This window comes from Ictalurus furcatus, chromosome 2 (genome assembly GCF_023375685.1).
Source record: "Ictalurus furcatus strain D&B chromosome 2, Billie_1.0, whole genome shotgun sequence".
Classification (NCBI taxonomy): domain Eukaryota; kingdom Metazoa; phylum Chordata; class Actinopteri; order Siluriformes; family Ictaluridae; genus Ictalurus; species Ictalurus furcatus.
Window position 1 is genome coordinate 20,294,539 of NC_071256.1, and position 19,079 is coordinate 20,313,617.

General features: G+C 39.7%; 1 protein-coding gene across 1 annotated transcript in view; it reads right to left on the minus strand.

Annotated features, from left to right (window-relative positions):
- Positions 1–19,079, minus strand: part of LOC128624760 (voltage-dependent T-type calcium channel subunit alpha-1I-like) — a 44,113-nt gene that overhangs the window by 23,659 nt on the left and 1,375 nt on the right. The gene's annotated exons all lie outside the window — the stretch shown is intronic.

Below are 19,079 nucleotides of genomic sequence, written 5' to 3' on the forward strand. Positions count from 1 at the left end.
GACACCAGGAACCCAATTTTCCAAAAAAAAAGACTGTGTCTCTCAGGGAGATGTTTCTCGCCATTGTCACCTCTGGCTCAGACATTAGGGATCTAAATCTATATCCTGTATTTTTTGTAAAGCTGCTTTGTGATGATGTCTGCTGTTAAAAGTGCTATATAAATTAAATTAAATCTAACTGTTTTTAATTGAAATGTCTACCGATATATTTCACACCATTATGTGTTCCAAGTATGACTTTCCCCCTCATTCCTTCTTCTTAAATAGTCTTCACTGTGAATAATCCCAAATCTCTCTCTTTCCGCCTTCATCCCTTCCCTGCTTTTCACCTCCTGCCTCTTCCACTTTACCCAAAATGCCTTTCAGGGTAACTAATGAGAGTTATTCTTCCAAATGAAGCTCAGCGTAGAGGCAGAGCAGCTTTGAGCTGAAACTGGTGGTATTAACACTCAGTCTCCTGACTACAGCATGAGTCACTCTCTCTCTCTCTCTCTCTCTCTCTCTCGCTCTTGTTCTCTCCTATTTTCTTTTTAATAATAAGCAAATGACTGCAGGCCAGGAAAATATAAATGAGACTAGAATTAAGATAAAAATAGCCATGCCTACATTCTTTTCTCATGAGAAATCAAATAACCATGACAAGCCTAAAAAATTTTTCTTTATATTCAACCCTAAACCTGATTTCTGTCTTGGGGTCATCATGGCTCAATGATCACGCCGACACTTAGATGACAACTCACATCCGATTTCTTGTATCCCGTACCCCAATGGTTTAGGCTGCGTTGTGCTTTACCCTTTCCTCCATTTGCAACTGCAGTAGTGTTGCTTTTTTCCACAGCTCCCATCTGTAAATCAGCTGCAGGAGTGTGCGGTTATGAAAGCCACTTAAGCAGAACAAGCAAATGTCAAATTGTGACTGATCATCTGGCAAGCTCTCGGTAATAACTAGCGCTAACTGATGCCATGGTCAAATGACTATTGATGAGGGTGTGAGAGGCGCCGGAAAGTGCTGGAACGTGGCGAAAGGACACTTAGTACACTGTTCACAAATGGCAGGAACGAGAGGAATAATCACAACAACAGAATGAGTCAAAAAAAAAAAAAGCGGTGACAATACCAAAGCTATAATGCAATAATGACAGATTTAGGAAAATAAATTATGTTCAGCAGTGATGCTAATTTATAGGTGAATATCAGTAAACGTCACTATTACATGCAGTATTGCTATTTACCCTGATTTAAGGGTGCCGAAACTAAGTAGCATTCACATGATTTTTACAGTGATGTTACACCAAATGAGAACCTCTGATGGGTGATGAATGAAATGAAAACTCATTTAGTTAGTGAGGTGTCAAGACACCAGAACAGCTTCAGTGCTCCTGTACAGTACAGAGCATTGGAGAACTGCCCCTCTAAAAGGAACATGTGTTAAACAGTTTAAAGGGTCAGCTCGAGTCTACCTCTCAATGATTTTGAAAAATAGAGCTTAAATGGGCGTGGATGGCTATGTGAAGAAGCGAGGGGGAGAGGGCATGTCAGGGAAAGGCGGGGGGGGGGCACGAGCCTTCAGAACACTCACAATAAAGATGGATAGTGAGAAAAAGATTGGAGATGAGGCAGAGGACTTCTCTACTCCTGAATCCCCAGGGCTAAATGGAGACACAATAGATAGCGGTGCATGTCCTCTGCCCTGTCTATTTGAACCTTTAGCCCCTGGCGTGACTATGGAGGAAAACATAAAATTAAAACCGGAGGTAGCGTGCATGGGAGAAGTGTCGGAATAGTAGTTAGCTAATAGGCTCAAACTTTTCACGAATAAAAGGCTGTTTTGTTGTATAGTTTTGCACGCGATGACCTGTGGAGCTTTAAACGGTTTAATTAGCTCAAAAGGCAAGTAAAACTGTCATGGTTAAAAATTAGACACATGCCGCATTTGAAGAGATGGAAAAGTCCTCGGGACTGAGTTCCGCATCATTGTGTAGACGCAAACTGCTTTCATGAGCAAGTCCGAAGTCCACCTTTCTCCAATTCTCATAGCGCTCCTGAATAAACACACTCGAACTCTTACACCACTGAAACAAACACCTATGACCCATTTGAACGCCTCTCTAATCTATTACATCTGTAGGAAAACACCATGTGCTGTCATGAATAATTAATAAACAATATCTTCTCATAGGATAAGAACGCGCAGTCTCATGAATAATTATGAGACACTGATGCATCATCGATGTACTATAGTACATTGCCACGTCATTGCCTGTGGCGTGTGACACGATGAGATTTTAAACCAGTAAGATAGCGGAAATAATAGCGGGAATACTCTTAAAATGAACCAGTTTTCTCCTACAATTAAAATGAACAGATGCTAAGATTGTCTTTTATGATGTGCGATAAGAACACCTCTGTTAAAATCTCAGAAAATGTAGTTTAGTGTTTCATGACGCTTTCAGACTCAATAAAACAGTATTTTTTAAAATAATCTTAAAGATTTGTGTTCGTATTTGATAATGCGATGCTGCAGTAATTACACTCTTACATTAGCAGGCAGGATGGAGTTTCTGGCAGGCTCTGGGATCAGACTGAACTACACCACCATCACTTGCTTTATTGATTAAAAAATACATAAAAATATATTTTATAAATCTAACCCTACATCACTGTATCATTCTGCACCATTCTGCTGTGTTCCCTGCTCAGAAATGATCAGATAATAATCCATCCTGAGTTGACATTTTTAAAAATTAACCCATAATTCATAGAGGGTGGTGCCCCCGGTATTTAATCTGAGAACGTTCCTTATGTGATGTATAGTTCAGTAAAGAACCCCATTACCTCAGGACACATATAGGGAAAGAGAAAGAGAGTAAATTTTACATTCAGCCTCACAAGATTGCTTCTCAGCATCTCTCTGTGGTTCACTCAGTGGAGGTTAAAGCACTGAGGAGATCTACACTGTGAACTGTGCTATTAATGTGATATAAAATGTTATTCTGCATTCTTTAAGTCTACAAAATCTAAAAGAGCAGGGTTAATTCAGGGCACAATGAAGACTGCAGCACACTAATTTACAGAATAATGTTTAAAAAATGGAAATCCTCACTAAATGTAATATGTATAGACCCAGAATTCTGTAAATTTCCTTTGTGACATGAGCTTTCAGGAAAATAACCAATGACCACATGGTGTAAAGTCCAAAGTGGATTCTTTTCATAAAACAGTAAGTGTTTTATTCCTCTTATGCCACAGCAATTTGCTAACAATTACAAATTTTATATTTAATTAAGAATGAAATGTTATACAGAAACCGTAAAGAAGCGTAAACTCCTCTGTCCTGAAGATGTCGGAAAACTTACAGCTTTACCTCTGACTGTTACAAAGCACTGACACTGGAGACTCCTTCCATACATGTTCAGTAAACATCTCCTTATAGTGAAGAAAACTTCACATCAACTTTTTAAAAATCTGTTTATTATCAGTGGAGCATCTGCTGTACACGTGAATGAGCTGTCACTATAGAAATTATGACGTATCAGAATGAGTGCATTAATATAAACCTGTACTACTGTCAGAGCTGCTGTTATAGAAAATTAATCAATACCTTCTGACCAATCATGATCCAGAACTCTGATAAATTAGTTAACCTCAATGGTGTGTAACAAATTCAAGGACAGATTCAGTTATTTTACAGCCTGTTTATCATTTTTAGCAATTGTAGTTGCATAGTGCTGGCTATAGGGGGTGCTCTAACATCCTCAACATTCTGCATCCCTGTAAACTGTAGCCTTATGGTACTTTTAGAGATATTTCCTCACAGGTTTGTGTCAGATATCAGTCTCAGATTCCCGTTTCCATTCAGAGAATTGGATTTTTGCTAATAGCCAGCACGCTTCTCTCTTTGAAGCTCTATGAAATGATTCATTTGTCTTTTTTTCAAAGCGTATTTTACTTTAATATTCAGTTGATCTTGAAACAGGTGCTGGTTTTTCACACATGAATCCATTCAGATTTTAAGCTTTGAAGTGGGATTGATCTAACCTCTCTGATCTCTCGCTCCAGCTCTCTCACAGAGCCATTGGCCATTGTGCAAAGAAAAAAAGGCTTCAAATGCCAAAGAAAATCCCCATAATATGTACAGGCTCTTTGAGGAAAGACGAATGAGTGGAATAGAAGCAGCTTTAGGTGTCAGTTCAACTTGACTAAACAGGAACTCAGATGTTCATGTCATCAGTTGATCCTTCAGCACCTTTCAGGTGTTTTTGCCCACCAGAAGCTGTAGCACAACATGATGATGGACATGGACACCCCTGCTTTGAAGTCAATGGTACATTCCAGACACCCACACAGAGTTAAAGCCCTCCAGTGGGATTGGCCTGGTGCAGGGGGGTGGGGTAGGTGTGGATGTGGGTCTCATCCACTGCTGGGAAAATATTGATGCAGAGGTTTGATGTGGGAAAAGAACAGCGGTGGAAACGGGGATGAGACAGAGGAGAAGAAATTATATTCTTCAGATACAAATTCACGACGAGGCACATGCTTTAGCTCAAACGCTAATATGATAAAAGTGAAACACTGAGAGACAGAACTGAAAACTGGTTTGTGGAAGAGAACCAGAAAGAGGATGTGTTCCTTTGTGTTTGTGTTTCTCCTCCCCAGAGAACTTCAGCAGCTAAAATAGCAACTCTCGCTGTGGTCTATTTAACTGCGAGAGCCCTGAGGTGACGGCAGATTCAATCGTTTCTCTAATCACTTGTGGTGATTGACGCAAGGAACAGCGCATTGCAGGCGTCTCCTCACATAAACACACACACACACACACACACACACACACACACACACACACAGCTTCACTTCTGATGGGTCTAGGGCTTCAGCACCACGGACAGCAACAAGGATGTACATGACAAAAGCATATACAAAATCAAAGATGTAATGCTGAGGAGTAAAACGAATGCAGCAACACACAAACATTTGAATATAATTTAAGAAATTTAAAGTTTTGGAAAATTTTGAAATACTTTTACGTTTCCATCACACCTGAGCAGAATTACAGCTGCACTTATTCACCTTAAAATGTTAGAGTCCAAAAACCATTAATGAATAAAAACTGTTATTTGTTGTTTCCCTTTCTCTCTCCCTCTCTGTCTCTCTCTCTCTCTCTCTCTGTCTGCCTTCATCTCTCTCTCCACCGCTCTCTCTCACACACATCTGTCTCTCTCTCCATCACTGTGTCTGTCTCCCACTCTGTCACCATCTCCACCACTCTTTGTCTCCATTTCTCTGTCCTTCACATCTGTCTCTCTTTGTCAATGTGTCTCTCAGTCTCTCTCTTTCTTTTTATTTCTCATGTTCTCTTCTTTTCTCGCTCTCTTTCTTTCTGTCTCTCTCTGTCTCTCACCCTCCCAGACTGTCTAGATCAGGGGTGTCCAATCTTATCCGCAAAGGGCCAGTGTGGGTGCAGGTTTTCATCCCAACCAAGCAGAAGCCATAAGAATTCCGGATAAGATTGGACACCTCTGGTCTAGATCTCTCTTCAGTCTTCCTCTGTGCTTTTTCCTCTCTGTCTTTTGCGCTCTCTCTCTCTCTCTCTCTATCTCTCTCTCTCTTTCTCTGGTTCCTTAAAGCACAACTGAGATATCAGTATCAGAAGATGAAGGCAATTAGTAAGTGATGAATTTGGAGTTATTTATTAAAATATTCATTAATATAATCAGAACATTCAGTATTATTAATATTACTAGTTTGATTGTTTGCTATATTTTTTTATTCGTACATGTTCCTGTTTCTCTCGCAATTCAAGGTGTGCTTTATTGGCATGACAAAATATTTTTGCATTGCCAAAGCAATATACAAAATCAGACCAAGAAAAGTAGGAACTGAACAAAACAGTAAACATAGTAAAAAAAAGAATTACATAATAATAATAATCAGAAAAATAATACCCTCTCTCTCTCTCTGTATTTTATTTTATTACAATTTCCATAACCGCTCAGTAATTTGTTTGGTCTGAATTTAATCAAACGTAATGAAAATAATCCTCCAGTTCTCTACAGTATACTGTACATTTCAATAAAATGATGTCCCATGATTCTACATGGCTTCTTTGGACAAAGGTTCTGCTCAGAACCCTGTCGCTTTCTTTTCAAATCCATACACAAACAACGTCAACATAAACATAAATTACTTTAGACTCTAAGTAAGATATTAAGAACTTTTTGGGTAAATGTTTTGGCAATGTATATGACTGTTTAAAACAGGGGTGTCCAGAAAGGGCCTGTATGGGTGCAGGTTTTCATTCTAACCAAGCAGAAGCCACACCTGAGTCTACTGAAAGCCAAGCTCAAGTGATTAAACAGGTGGACTCAGGTGTGGCACCTGCTTGAATGGAATGAAAACCTGCACCCACACCAGCCCTTTCCAGATAAGATTGGACACCCCGGTTTTAAATGAACAGTTCATGTGTGCTAGCTTAAATCTGTAAAACATTCTAATATTAAATTTAATAAAATATTAGTGTTAGAAAATATTGGCTAAAATGTTTAAAATATGATATATAAACTGATATACAAACATCACTCTATTTAATCGACTTCCGGTAATTAACACTACACTACTCGAGCTTGAATACATGTTAATGAACAACGGCATCAATTCTGAGAAAAACTTGTTCAGCATTTTATAGAAACACAAGCAAGAGGTCAAAACAATGCTGTTCCACTGGGGAGCGTTTTATAACTAATCCAATATAATCACATCTCTCTCCTGCATTCATTAAGCACCTCTCTCTGCCATCGACCACCACACACAGCATCTGAGGATAATTAGATTAAAGAGAAGGAGACGGGAGTGAATGAGTATAGCAGCGAAGGAGGAAGAAGGCCACAGGCCAATCCGATACGAGAAGCATTAAGGAAGCAAAGTGAGAGTCCTTTATATATTCATCACATTCACCTCGGGCAGAAAGGGAGAGCTTTTTTTTGTTTGTTTTTTTTTTTTGCACAGTGTAATAAGGAGAGGAAGAAAACACAAATATATGCAAAATTTTACCATTTATCATCTCCAGATGTTTCAAATTGACTCTCTGATAAGGAGCATGAAGCTAAATCCATAATTAAATTAGAAATGCATGGAGTCCGGTCACTTCACAGAGCACAATCAACAAGCGTCAACCTGCTGGGTCCAAAACGCCAGATGAGAAGGAGATGAAGAAAGGAGGGCGAGGCGTTTTCTCCCCTCCATGGCCCATTAATGGGGTGAAATTAAAGAGGGTGATCTAATTAACCCACGATGAGCAGAATTACAACCAGCAATCAATGCAGTGAGCCGAGGCAGGCAGCGAACAGTTAGATAATCACTGGAAGTCTCCATAAAACCCTCCTCGACTCCCAGGCATTTTTTAGCTGACATTCTGGACATTACGACCAGAACACACTGCTAAAGATGTAAAAGATGACAGAACGTTAGTTAATCAGTTAGTAAAGGCGAGGTGTAATATATTTTAGAGTAAAGCAAGGGAAGATTGCTGGACTGTAATTATAATCCATTATAAACCAGGAATAGCAGCTCGTGGGAAATTAGCATATTTCTCTTGTCATTATGGTATCATGGTGCTGAAAATTCCTCCTCTAATCACAGCATATGTTTACAGCCACTGTTATAAATCTCAGCTTACCATCACCATATATGGAATCAAATTTAAACACACGAGACAAGTGATATTTAGTGCCATTGTTACTATAGCGACAAGAATCACGTACATATAGTGAACGTTAAGCAGCAGATTTGCAGAATTATTAAATGCCATAACAGCATGTTTTAAATCATCACTCTCAGCAAAACATCCTCCAAATGCCCCTATAAAACAAACTGCACACGACACTCAACCAAGAAAATGTACACATTGTGTATGGGGAAAGCAGATACAGTGCTGTGACTTCTGCTTTTTTATATCTGTCATAGCAAATCATTTTAGATCTTCAAACAAAATACAACATAAAACAAAGGCAACCTGAGTAAACACACAATGCAGTTTTTTTATGTATTCATTTAGTTTTAGTTTTAGTTTTATTTATTACCCATGTGAAAAATTAATTGTCCCTTTAAACTTAAAATCTGGTTGTGCCACCTTTAGCAGTAATAACTGCAACCAAACTCTTCTGATAACTTGAGATCAGTTTTTCACTTACTTCTTGGACTAGGACTTACTCCTATGCTTTGGATCATTGTTTTGCTTCATAATCCAGTTGCGTTGAGTTTCAACTTATGGTCTGAAGCCCAGACATTCTCCTTTAGGATTTTCTGGTAGAAAGCAGAATTCATGTTTCCCTCAGTTATTGCAAGTTGCCCAGGCCTTGAATCAGTAAAGCATCGCCACACCATCACACTTCCACCACCATGCTTGACCATAGGTATGATGTTCTTTTTGTGGAATTCGGTGTTTCTTGTAACGGGACCCCTGTCTTCCAAACACTTCCACTTTCGAACATTTTCCCAAAAGGTTTGAGGATCATCAAGGTATGTTTTGGCAAAATTCAGATGTTCTTCTGGGTTAGCAATGGTTTTCACCTCACCACTCTTCCATGGATGCCATTTTTGTCCAGTGTCTTTCTGATAGTGGAGTCAAGAACAGTGACCTTTACTGATGCAAGAGAGGCCTGTAGGTCCTTTGATGTTGTCCTTGGCTCTTTTGTGACTTCCTGGATGAGTAGTTGCTGTGGTCTTGGACTAATTTTGAAATGTTGGCCACTTCTGGAAAGGTTCACTACTGTGCAGAGTTTTTCCATTTAGAGATAATGGCTCTCACTGTGGTTCTTTGGAGTCCAAGAGCCTTTGAAAGAGCGTTGTAACCCCTCTCAGACTGATGTATTTCAATCACCTTCTTCTGCATCATACTTTGGCATAGTGTGTTACTGGGTAAGACTTTTTAACCAAAGTCATGCTGTTGAAAAATTTCTATTTAAGCGTTGATTTGATGGGACAGGGTTTGCAGTAATCAGGCCTGGTTGTGTCTAGTCCAGCAGAACCCCATTATGAATGTAGTTTCATAGATTTTGGGAATTAGTAACTACGGGGAAAATACATTTTCACACAGGCCCAGTTGGTACTGGATAACGTTTTTGCTTCAATAAATAACATTATCATTTAAAACTGTATTTTGTGTTTACTCAGGTTGCCTTCGTTTTATCTTAGATTTTGTTTTCATTTCTGAAACAATTTTGTATGAGATCAAGATCAAGAAATCAGAAAGTACTTTTTCACAGCACTTTAAGTACTATCATGTTCATATCATATCGTTGTGTGTGCAATAATAATAACTAAAAGAGAGAAGCCTGTGAAACTGTTTAAACAGTTAGCACACACTCCTGACACCAGTGCTGTGTCTGCTCTCATTTACAAGAGTCTGCGATGATCAACAATTAAATTTGTCCACATTAGAGCAGCGTACTATCGAGCAGAACTCTGGTGTAACACCGTCGTTGGGCTGAGTCGCTTTGCCCAATTTAGAGCTGCCAAATCAATTTACAAACCAAAATTAACACAATCAGGAGCAATTCAGTTATTTTTCCACCACAGGCTGGAACGTCTCTCGGCTCGGCGGTGATGGAGACGCTCAGTGGATCCCTCATGCTCACTGTGAGGACATCGTTATCCTCGATCATCACCTGAGGCTTCTCTGCATGCACAGGCAAAGACGCCCAGAGCAAACAGCTGGCAGCCATGATGAATATTTCAAATTCAGTAGTGGGTAAGCTGATCAGTTAAGAGTGGTTATGAGTGATAGGGGGGGTGATGTTAAGATCACAAGACCTGCAGCAGGAGTGATGTTGAGACTCCACAATTGTCAGGAGAGACCATGATAGCATGGAGGATGTGGAACGATTTAATAGATGCTAGTGCCGATATCCTAAAGTAGTCTTTCACTCCAATCCCTCTCTCGTCCGCATTCACAGTCATGGGTGTAGCTCCAGAAGTTACATCAATATTAATGTGAGGAAAGTTCAGGTTATGCAGCTGCTTAATGAAAAGTTTTGGATTATTAAAATTACCTGAGTGTAATTCAAGCAACTGAGGTTGCCAGATTTTTCTTGAGTAGAAATGAGACAGAGTTTTTCGGCAACATCTAAACCACCAACTTTAAGATAAAGCACTGAAACAAATCTAGTAGAAGACCAGTATATCACCAATATATTGCAGTACAAATAGTGCTAGTTTTAAATTTGGATTAATTTAACAGAATGGTTTTCACACTCATTATTCAGCAGTGCACAAAATAGCACTTGATCCAGCACTTCCTTTTATTTTACATTTTACTTTTGTATATATCTTGCTCTAACAGTTACTCATGCACAAATTAATGAAGTCACAAGTGTCATGAATCAGACAAGGAACTCTGACTACAGTTCCCAGCAGCCACTGCTTCAATGTCACATGACCACCTGCACCTGATTTACGTTTCGGTTAACGAGCACTCTTGTATATAGCCACTGTTTGCACTGCTTTTCTTATCTTACGTTTGTCTTACTTACCTTTGTCTCTGCAGCCGTGTTTTTGTCTTTGGTTTGCGTTTAGTCTTTGCCACAGTGTTTTGCCTTAGAGTTATAGTGTCTTTGTATTTTGTTTGTTTCTTTATTAGACACTAAATCAAGATCAGAAAATGGTTGTTGTGTATGTAGGTGGGGTTTTTTTTTTTTCAAACTTTTAATTCACTATTTTTATTTTTTCAATTAATAGAAAAACACCAGTGTTTGTGTTTATTCGATGCACTCTGCTGTAAAGACAACGTGCTCATGGTGTGAATGATAATCTGTGCTCATCAGATGAGCTTACACAGAAACTTTAACTTCATCCATAAAATATTCATTGGCAAAAGTTTGGGGAAGCCCCACATACGGGTGTGATGGTCAGGTGTCCACAAAGTTTTGGCCATATAATGAACAGTTCCTCTAATTTAAAGGATGATATTATTAATTAATTGAGAGTATTATATTTAAGTATTAGTGTTATATTTAGGCATTTAGTATTGTCCTCAAATGACATTCCATAGTGTGTGTGTGTGTGTGTGTGTGTGTGTGTGTGTATTTACAGACAAAACATAAATGTCAATGTGTATACTGTGGTTACATCACGCTGTTAGACAGTGGGAGACATGCCTCTCTTTTAGACAAACTCCACCCCCGTGTGCGTAACTCTCACGGAACTTCTGAATAGCGTTTAAGTCAGTAGTTACTTGTATTCAATAGTTAATCTCTGAATACCGATGTGTGTAATTTCAGTATTAAATCTCTTTAGCATGAGTTCAGAGTAAATGTTTTTTCTGTTTTTGTCTGAGAACAGGGAGTTTATAATCTTATCTGTGATAATCACACACATATACACACACACACACACAGAGAGACACACAGATTAGCATATTTAATAGTCTAGTCTGGCCTTTAAACTCATAACAGAATGCAGACAGAGAGCCGACTGTTCATGGCAAGAAGTGGATAAAATTATTCACAACACTCAGGGCTGCTCTAGAACCTGTTTGGGTGGCTCAGTGGTAAAGGGTCTGCTATATAACCTGTTTGGGATGATTCAGTTGTCAAAGTTCTGTGTAGAACCTGTTTGGGTGGCTCCATAGCCAAGGTTCTGCTGTAGAACCTGTTTGGGGTGGCTCAGTAGTCAAGGTTCTGCAACAGAATTGGTACAGAGTGACTCAGTAGTCAAGGATCTACTCTAGACCCACTAACGTGTGGCTTAGAAATCAAGGTTCTGCTATAGAACTGGTATAGATTGGCTCAGTAGTCAAGGTTCTGTTCTAAAACCACTAAGAGGTGGCTCACTAGTAGAAGGTTCTGTGATAGAACTGGTACAGGATGGATCAAGTTTCTGCTCTAGTGACTGGAGGGTTGTTAGTCTACCTTTAATAGCAAAGCTATACAAGAAAAAAAAAATTCCTAAAGCGTTTTTGCGATTTGGTTCTAACATTTTAAAGTTTTACTTGGAACCTTTTTGAAAGAGAACCCTTGTAGGGTTCCGTCCTAAATTATGGTGTTGTAACTGCATCTGAATGCCTTTCAAGGGCTCTTTGGGTCGGCTCAGTTGATCTGGTTGCCCAAGGGACAAATCAATTGACTTAAGGGTTCTAAATCTGAACTTTTTTTTCTAAGGATATATGAAAAAGGGCAGGGGGACACACTGAACAGGTTTCATCTAGCACCCTGGTGTGTCTCTCTGGGAAACCCTTAAAGGAACCATATGAGGAATTTTCCTTTTCAGACAGGGTTCCAAGTAGAGCCCCATTAGGAAGCTACAGATCCCTATAAAGAAGCGTTTTAAGCTAGCTTAAGAACTGTTTTATCCATAGTTCCATCTAGAACCAACAAAAATGGCTAAAGATCCATCAGTAAGAAGGTCCTTTAGGAAAAATGCTATATTTTCCACTGGGATTTATTGTCTCACTGCTTAAATGTTCTAAATAGAGCCTTACAACTGAGTGTTTTCCTACCAGAGATGGTTCCAAGTAAAACCTCTTCAGGAAGCTAAGACTCTTAAGTGGGTTCCCGTTCACTCCTGTCTAAAACAGAAACTTATTCAAATAAAATCAATGCTCACTCTTACACTAAAGGTTCTTAAGGTTCCATCTAACTTGATAAAAAGGTTCCATGTAGAACCCTACAACTCAACTCTGAAGGTGAACTGTGTGTGTGTGTGTGTGTGTGTGTGTGTGTGTCTGTCGGTCTTTTCTGTCATTATGTGGAACCTCACTCAGGGGAATTTACGCTCTGATGTGAGGTGAAACCTGACAGCTTTGAAATTCCTCACTAGCTAATGTGCCTCATTAGTGGTTCTCAACGGGTTCCGCTTTGCTCAGCTCCCACAGGATGGAGAACTCATACACACACGAAACACGTCAGACCTACATATGGCATGGACTAAAAGTACACACACACACACACACACAGACACACACATGCACACATACACAGTGTGGTTTTCAGCTTGTCTCTCTGAGGAACTTTTACATATTCTATGTACAACCCTACAACATAGTGTTTTTCAGCTTGTTTCTCTGGAGAACCCTAGAATGAAAAGCACAACAAAGATTTTTTGTTTTATCTGTTTGGGGAACCTTTAAATATTCTATGTAGAACCTTACTGTGAGGACTTCCCCTCACGTAGAGCGCAGGAGCACGCAGCATGCACTTCTGGGTTCAGTGACAATGACATTGACTTTATTTACATCCTACACGTATATTTGTCATGGTTTATGCCCCGTCTCCATCCTATTATGTTATTGGATATCTCCCTCACGTGTTCTCTTTCATCACAGCTGTTTTGTGTTACACCCTTTATTACGTTTGTGATTTATACCCCTCGTGTGTCTATGTTCGTGGCGAAGTATTGAGTGTTTTCTCCGTGCAAAGCCTTTGTTCTGTGTTCTCGTTTCTGGTTTTTGATCTTGTTCCTAGTTTCTCGTTTTGCACTTTGCCTTGCCTTCTTTATGCCCATTTGCCGTTCACCTGACCCTCTAACTGTTTTGACCTGCCTGTGTTTCACGCTTTGGATTTGTTTGAGAGTGAGATGAACGTCATGTCAGAATCCTTTTGTCAGCGTTTTATTCCATGCAATTTCCCAAGCGGCTTTTTATAGACACCCCGACTCCAGGGCTTTGAAAGTTCCCTGAATTGATTTTTTCTTCAGTGCCAATTTTATTTCGAAAGCCTGTTAAACCCCAAGCCCAAAGAGAAGCAGTGGTTGGGGTTCACACTGTCCTGGTGAGTCGACCTTCAGTTCGACTTGGAGAAATTTTTGGGGAGAGCCAGCCTGGTGGCCAAACCCACGAGGCCATTCACCTTGGCATGCAAGACCAAAGGCTGCAATAAAGAAGCCAACCTACAATGTCCAACATGCAGTAAACTCGGGATACAGAAATAATATTTCTGCTCCCAGGCATGTTTCAAAAGTAGCTGGCGTACCGACCAACAGCTCCACAAGAGAGCAAGAGCAAAGCTCCAGCTCGAGACCCAAGAAGCCAACTCATCTCCAAAGCTCCAGCCTGGGCTCAACGTAGCGACCTCATCTTCAGAGCGCCAGCTAGAGACCCGCGAGGCCTCACCTGCTGAGTTCCAGGTGGAGGTCAACGTGGCAACCTCCTTCCCAGAGCCCCAGTCAGAGGTTAACATGGTGACCTCCTCCCCAGAACTCCAGCATGAGACCCATGTGGTCTCATCTCCAGAGCTTCAGCCAGAGACCCACAAGGTGGTCACACCTGCCGAGCTTCAGCTGGAGGTCAACATGGTCTCAGCTTCAGAGCTCCAGTATGAGACCCATGACTTGGACTCACCTGCAGAGCTCCATTCGGAGGTCAACATGGCAACCTCCTCTCCAGAGCTCCAGCCTGAGACCCACGAGGGGGTCTCATCTGCCGGGCTACAAAACTAGGTCAACGAGAATGCCTCCCAAGCCATGTTCCTGTGTGAGGGCGATGAGACAACCTCCCAAGCCAGGTTCTTGTCTGAGGTCGATGGCACGAACAACCAAGTTCTGCTCACGCCTGAATCTCCTGACATGGTCAAGAAAGTTATGCTCATGCCTGAATCTGCTGACATGATCAACCAAGTTATGCTCATGCCTGAATCTGCTGACATAGCCAACCAAGTTCAGCCCACAGAGTCGACAAAGAACAACGCTCAGCTTTCCTGGTTGCCTGAGGACATCGCTCTGCCTTCCTGTTCCACTGAGGACATCAATCCACACTCAAGAAAGGCCAACCAAGTCAAGCCCCCTTCTGAAGCTGATGACACAGCTTCCCAAACCAGGGTCTTGCCTACTAACCCTAGTGAACCTGACCCAGCTGCATGTCTGCTCCCCGGCTCCTTGAAGAAGCAGCTACTTTTTGGACAATGCCTGTCTTGGGACCTGAGGGGTTGTGTGAGCATTTTGCCCAGAGGGTCAGGACCACCAGGGGAGGGAGTGTTTTCTGGCACTCTGGGAGTAGCGCCCTTGGGGGAGGCTCTGTCAGGATTTCCCCTCGCGCAGAGCACTGGAGCACGCAGCGCGCTCTGAAGCCCAAGGCACGGCAGCGTGCACTTCTGGGTTCAGTGACATTGACATTGACTTTGTTTACATCCTACAGGTGTATTTGTCATGGTTTATGTCCTGTCTCCACCCTGTTACTTTATTGTATGTCTCACGTGTTCTCATTCATCACAGCTGTTTTGTGTTACATCCTTTGTTACGTTTGTGATTTATACCCCTTATGTGTCTATATTCATGGCAAAGTATTGAGTGTTTTCACCGTACCAAGACTTTGTTCTGTGTTCTTTGTTAATAATAATAATAATAATAATAATAATAATAATAATAATGTGAAATAAAAGAGACATACGCACACACACACACTGAGTAATGACTTACCAAGGTTTATGAGTCATTTTGCTTGAGAACACTGCTACGACGTGAAAAATAACAGGTTAAACTCAGAGACCCTGCAGTGTGTGTGTGTGTGTGTGTGTGTGTGTGTGTGTATGTGTGTGTGTGTGTGTGTGTGTGTGTGTGTGTGTGTGAGTGTGTGTTCTAAGGGCAGGGTGTATGGTGTAAAGAACGTTTACACAGTTTCACTTTCTCCACTCGTCTCTGCTCATGACCTCATGACTCACTCACAGGACTCAATGCTCATTCATACATAATTCAGCAAGGGCACTAATGACCGCAGACCCTCAGAATCTCCTCTCTCACTCACTCACTCACTCACTCAATGAATCACTCACTCACACACACACAGGGGATCCGTCCATGTACTGCCTTGCACCATCACACTGCTATCAGAACACAAAATCAAACACACAAGGCATAAGAAAAGGTACAAATGGCCTCTACCCCCACCCATATGTGTGTATATGATGTAAATAACCAAATGATACATTCTTAGGCTAAAAAAAGTTTTTAATGTTAGCTCCTTTAAAGATTTTTTTCTGGAGTAACTCCTCGTTACAAAATCATCTGGGTAGAACCTCTTTAGGAACCTTAGAACCTGAAACCAAATGGTGTGTTGGGAAAAAATGGTAGGGGTAAATGGCTCTGGTGATGGATGATGTTCATAATTATCTAAAGTTTAATCTAGAACCCATAAGGATTTTTGGGAAACTCTTAACATTTCAACCAAAGGTTTCCTTTCACACAACCTTCACAGTAGAACTAATTTCAAAAGCTAGAGCCATTTTGTCTAATTACCTAGATATAAATGTAAGTAAACCTTTTTCACCTTTGTTAACTCACTTCTCTTATCAGCAATCAACAAACTGTTATCCTTCTGAGGGAACTCTAAAAGGTTCTATTTTGGACCCCTTTAGAAAAAATTCTGAACAGACCAAAGAACCCTTTATGATCTAGTGTAGAGCTGGAAAACAAATCCTAGGCGTAAACAACTTGGGTGACTGATGATGTTCCTGATTATTTGATTATACAATGTTTATAAAAGATTAAATCTAGAACTCCTAAGGCTTTTTGGAGGAAAGCTAGAACCATTTTGTCTAATCATCTAGCTATAAATATAAGTATACTATAAATAAATATAAGTAAAGCATCTCTGCTATCTTTCTTCCCTTAACAATAATTAACCAATCACAGCTTCACATATTTACACAGGTTCTTTGGTTTTTCCCTCTGGGGTAAACCTTAAAGGTTCTATGTAGAACCTCTTTAGGAAGCAAAGAACGCTTAACTATTCAAAGAACCCTTCATGATACTGTAGATTCAGAAAACAAATCATAGGTGTAAATGACTCAGTTGTCCAGCGATGTTTCTGATTATCTGGTCATAAATTGTTTTGTTTTGTTTTTTTTATAATAATAAAAAAGGCTAAATCTAGAACCCTTAATGGCTTTGGAGGAAATACTAAAGTTTTCCTTTTCACAAAAGATACAAAGTAGAATCATTTTGTTAAGCCAACACCTTTGTGTATCATAGTCTAGATGTAAATGTAAGTAAAACTTTTGCACCTTTACAACAACAAACAACCAATTGTAGTATAGTGACTTGTCCCTCTGGGGGAACTCTTCAAGGTTCTATGAAGAATCGCTTTGAACATTTTTTTAACATGAAAATAAGGAAAAAGAAGTCATGAAATCCCTCAGCTGAAGAACCATTCTACTGATAATAGTAAGAAGCTGACGGTGCTGTAGATCCACAGAGCTTTAATCATCACTCATTACTCCATAATGAATAATCTGTCTCTAATTCCCCATCCACGTGCTGATCTCGCCAGAGATTGTCTTTAAGAGCTTTTAAATGATCAGGATCCGTGTCAATAAGAGCGCATGCCACTGGGCTTAAATCTTAAAGTTAATTAAAGCAAACAAAACGTCATTAGTGTTAAACAGAGAGCTGATTCTTTATCGATGAGAGGAATTCATCATCCATCATCAACACCATTATATACCACTGCTCTCACAATCATTTGAGAATGGTGTCAAAAAAACCAAGATGTTTTCAATAATTAACAGCCATTTTGCACTCATAATGTATTTGAGAAACATGCCTCTGTTTAACGCTCCTGTACATGACGTCCTCTCTAATGCACAAACGTCACTGTTCACGCTCACATCCGGTCACTTTTTACGACAATGTCACTTAAAAATGACATCATTCTGTTGATAAAGTCTTCAGCATGGTTTTTGTTTGGTGTTGTTCTACCACATAGAAACAGAGATATAGTAAGTTACACAGCAAGTGTTCCTGATGATGCACTCTTTAAAAAAGCTTAAATCTAGAACCCTTATAGGGTTTAAGGGGAGCCCTTATAATTTTCATGTAGGATGCTATGACCAAAGGTTTCGCTTTCACAAAAGCTTTTTAGAAAGCAAGAACCATTTGGTCTAACAGTGTAGCTATAAAAGTAAGCCTTGCATCTTTGCAGAAGGTTGTCCCTTCTTAATTGTCTGTGTAGAACCCTAAAACAGGGGGTTTCCTTTTTAGAAAATGTTCCAAGTGGAAATAAAGAACCATTTGGTCTAACAGTGTGGAAATAAATGGAAGTAAATCTCATGCAAGAATTCCCCAAAGAACTCTTGATGAACCTCTTTTTCTAAGAGTAGAGAGTTAGAAAATGGTAAAAGTTCACATATACAGTGACATCATGATCTTCATAATTATCCAGCCATAAATCTAGAACGCTTAAGGTTTTTTGAGGGAACTCTTAAAATTTCCTTTACATAATCTAAGAACCATTTGGTCTACTAGTGTAGATATAAATCTAACTTCTGCATCTTTGCTAATCCTCTTCTCTTAATAGCCATCAACCAATCATTGTTTAGTGACTGTACACAGGTTCTTTGGTTTGTGCCTTTGAGAGAATGCTTAAAAGTTCTATGTAGCGCCCTAGAATAAAATGTTTCCTAATCAGCAAGGGTTCAAAATAAAACCATTTTAATAAATAAACAAGCACTTAACAGAGGTTTATAAAGTGATGGGAAAATAAGGCTGTAAAGTGACTGATGATGTAAATCTAGAACCCTTAATGGTTTTTTTTTTTTTTTTTTTTTGGAAAACACTTGAACCAGTTTGTCTAATAGTGTAGATCTTTACTAAAATCCTTCACTGTAAACATGTTTTTTAGTTTGTCCCTTTGGGGGAACTCTTAAAAGTTCCATGCAGAATGCTAATATAAAGTAATGATGAACAACAGGATCCAGTAGAACCCATTTATTCACTAAAGAACCCTTAGCTCAGGTTCATAAAGTGCTGAAATTTGGGAGGTATACATGTATACAGCATATGCTCCAGATTGTCTCATCATACATGCTTTTTAAAAGGTTAAATCTAGAACCAGTAAGGGTTAGAAATGTCTATGTAGTATCAAATAAATAAAAGCATTTTAGAAAGCTAGAACCATTTGGTCTAATAGTGTAGAGATAAAATTAAGACTTGTGTATTTGCTAACGTTCTTCTCATAGCAGTGATTAACCAATCACAGCTTAGGTGCAGTAAACACGTTCTTTGTCTCTCTGGGAGAACCCTTATTTTTGTTCTCTGTTGATGTGCCCAATCACATTTACGATATAAATTGCTGAAAATAAGTCAGATTCTATAGTGAA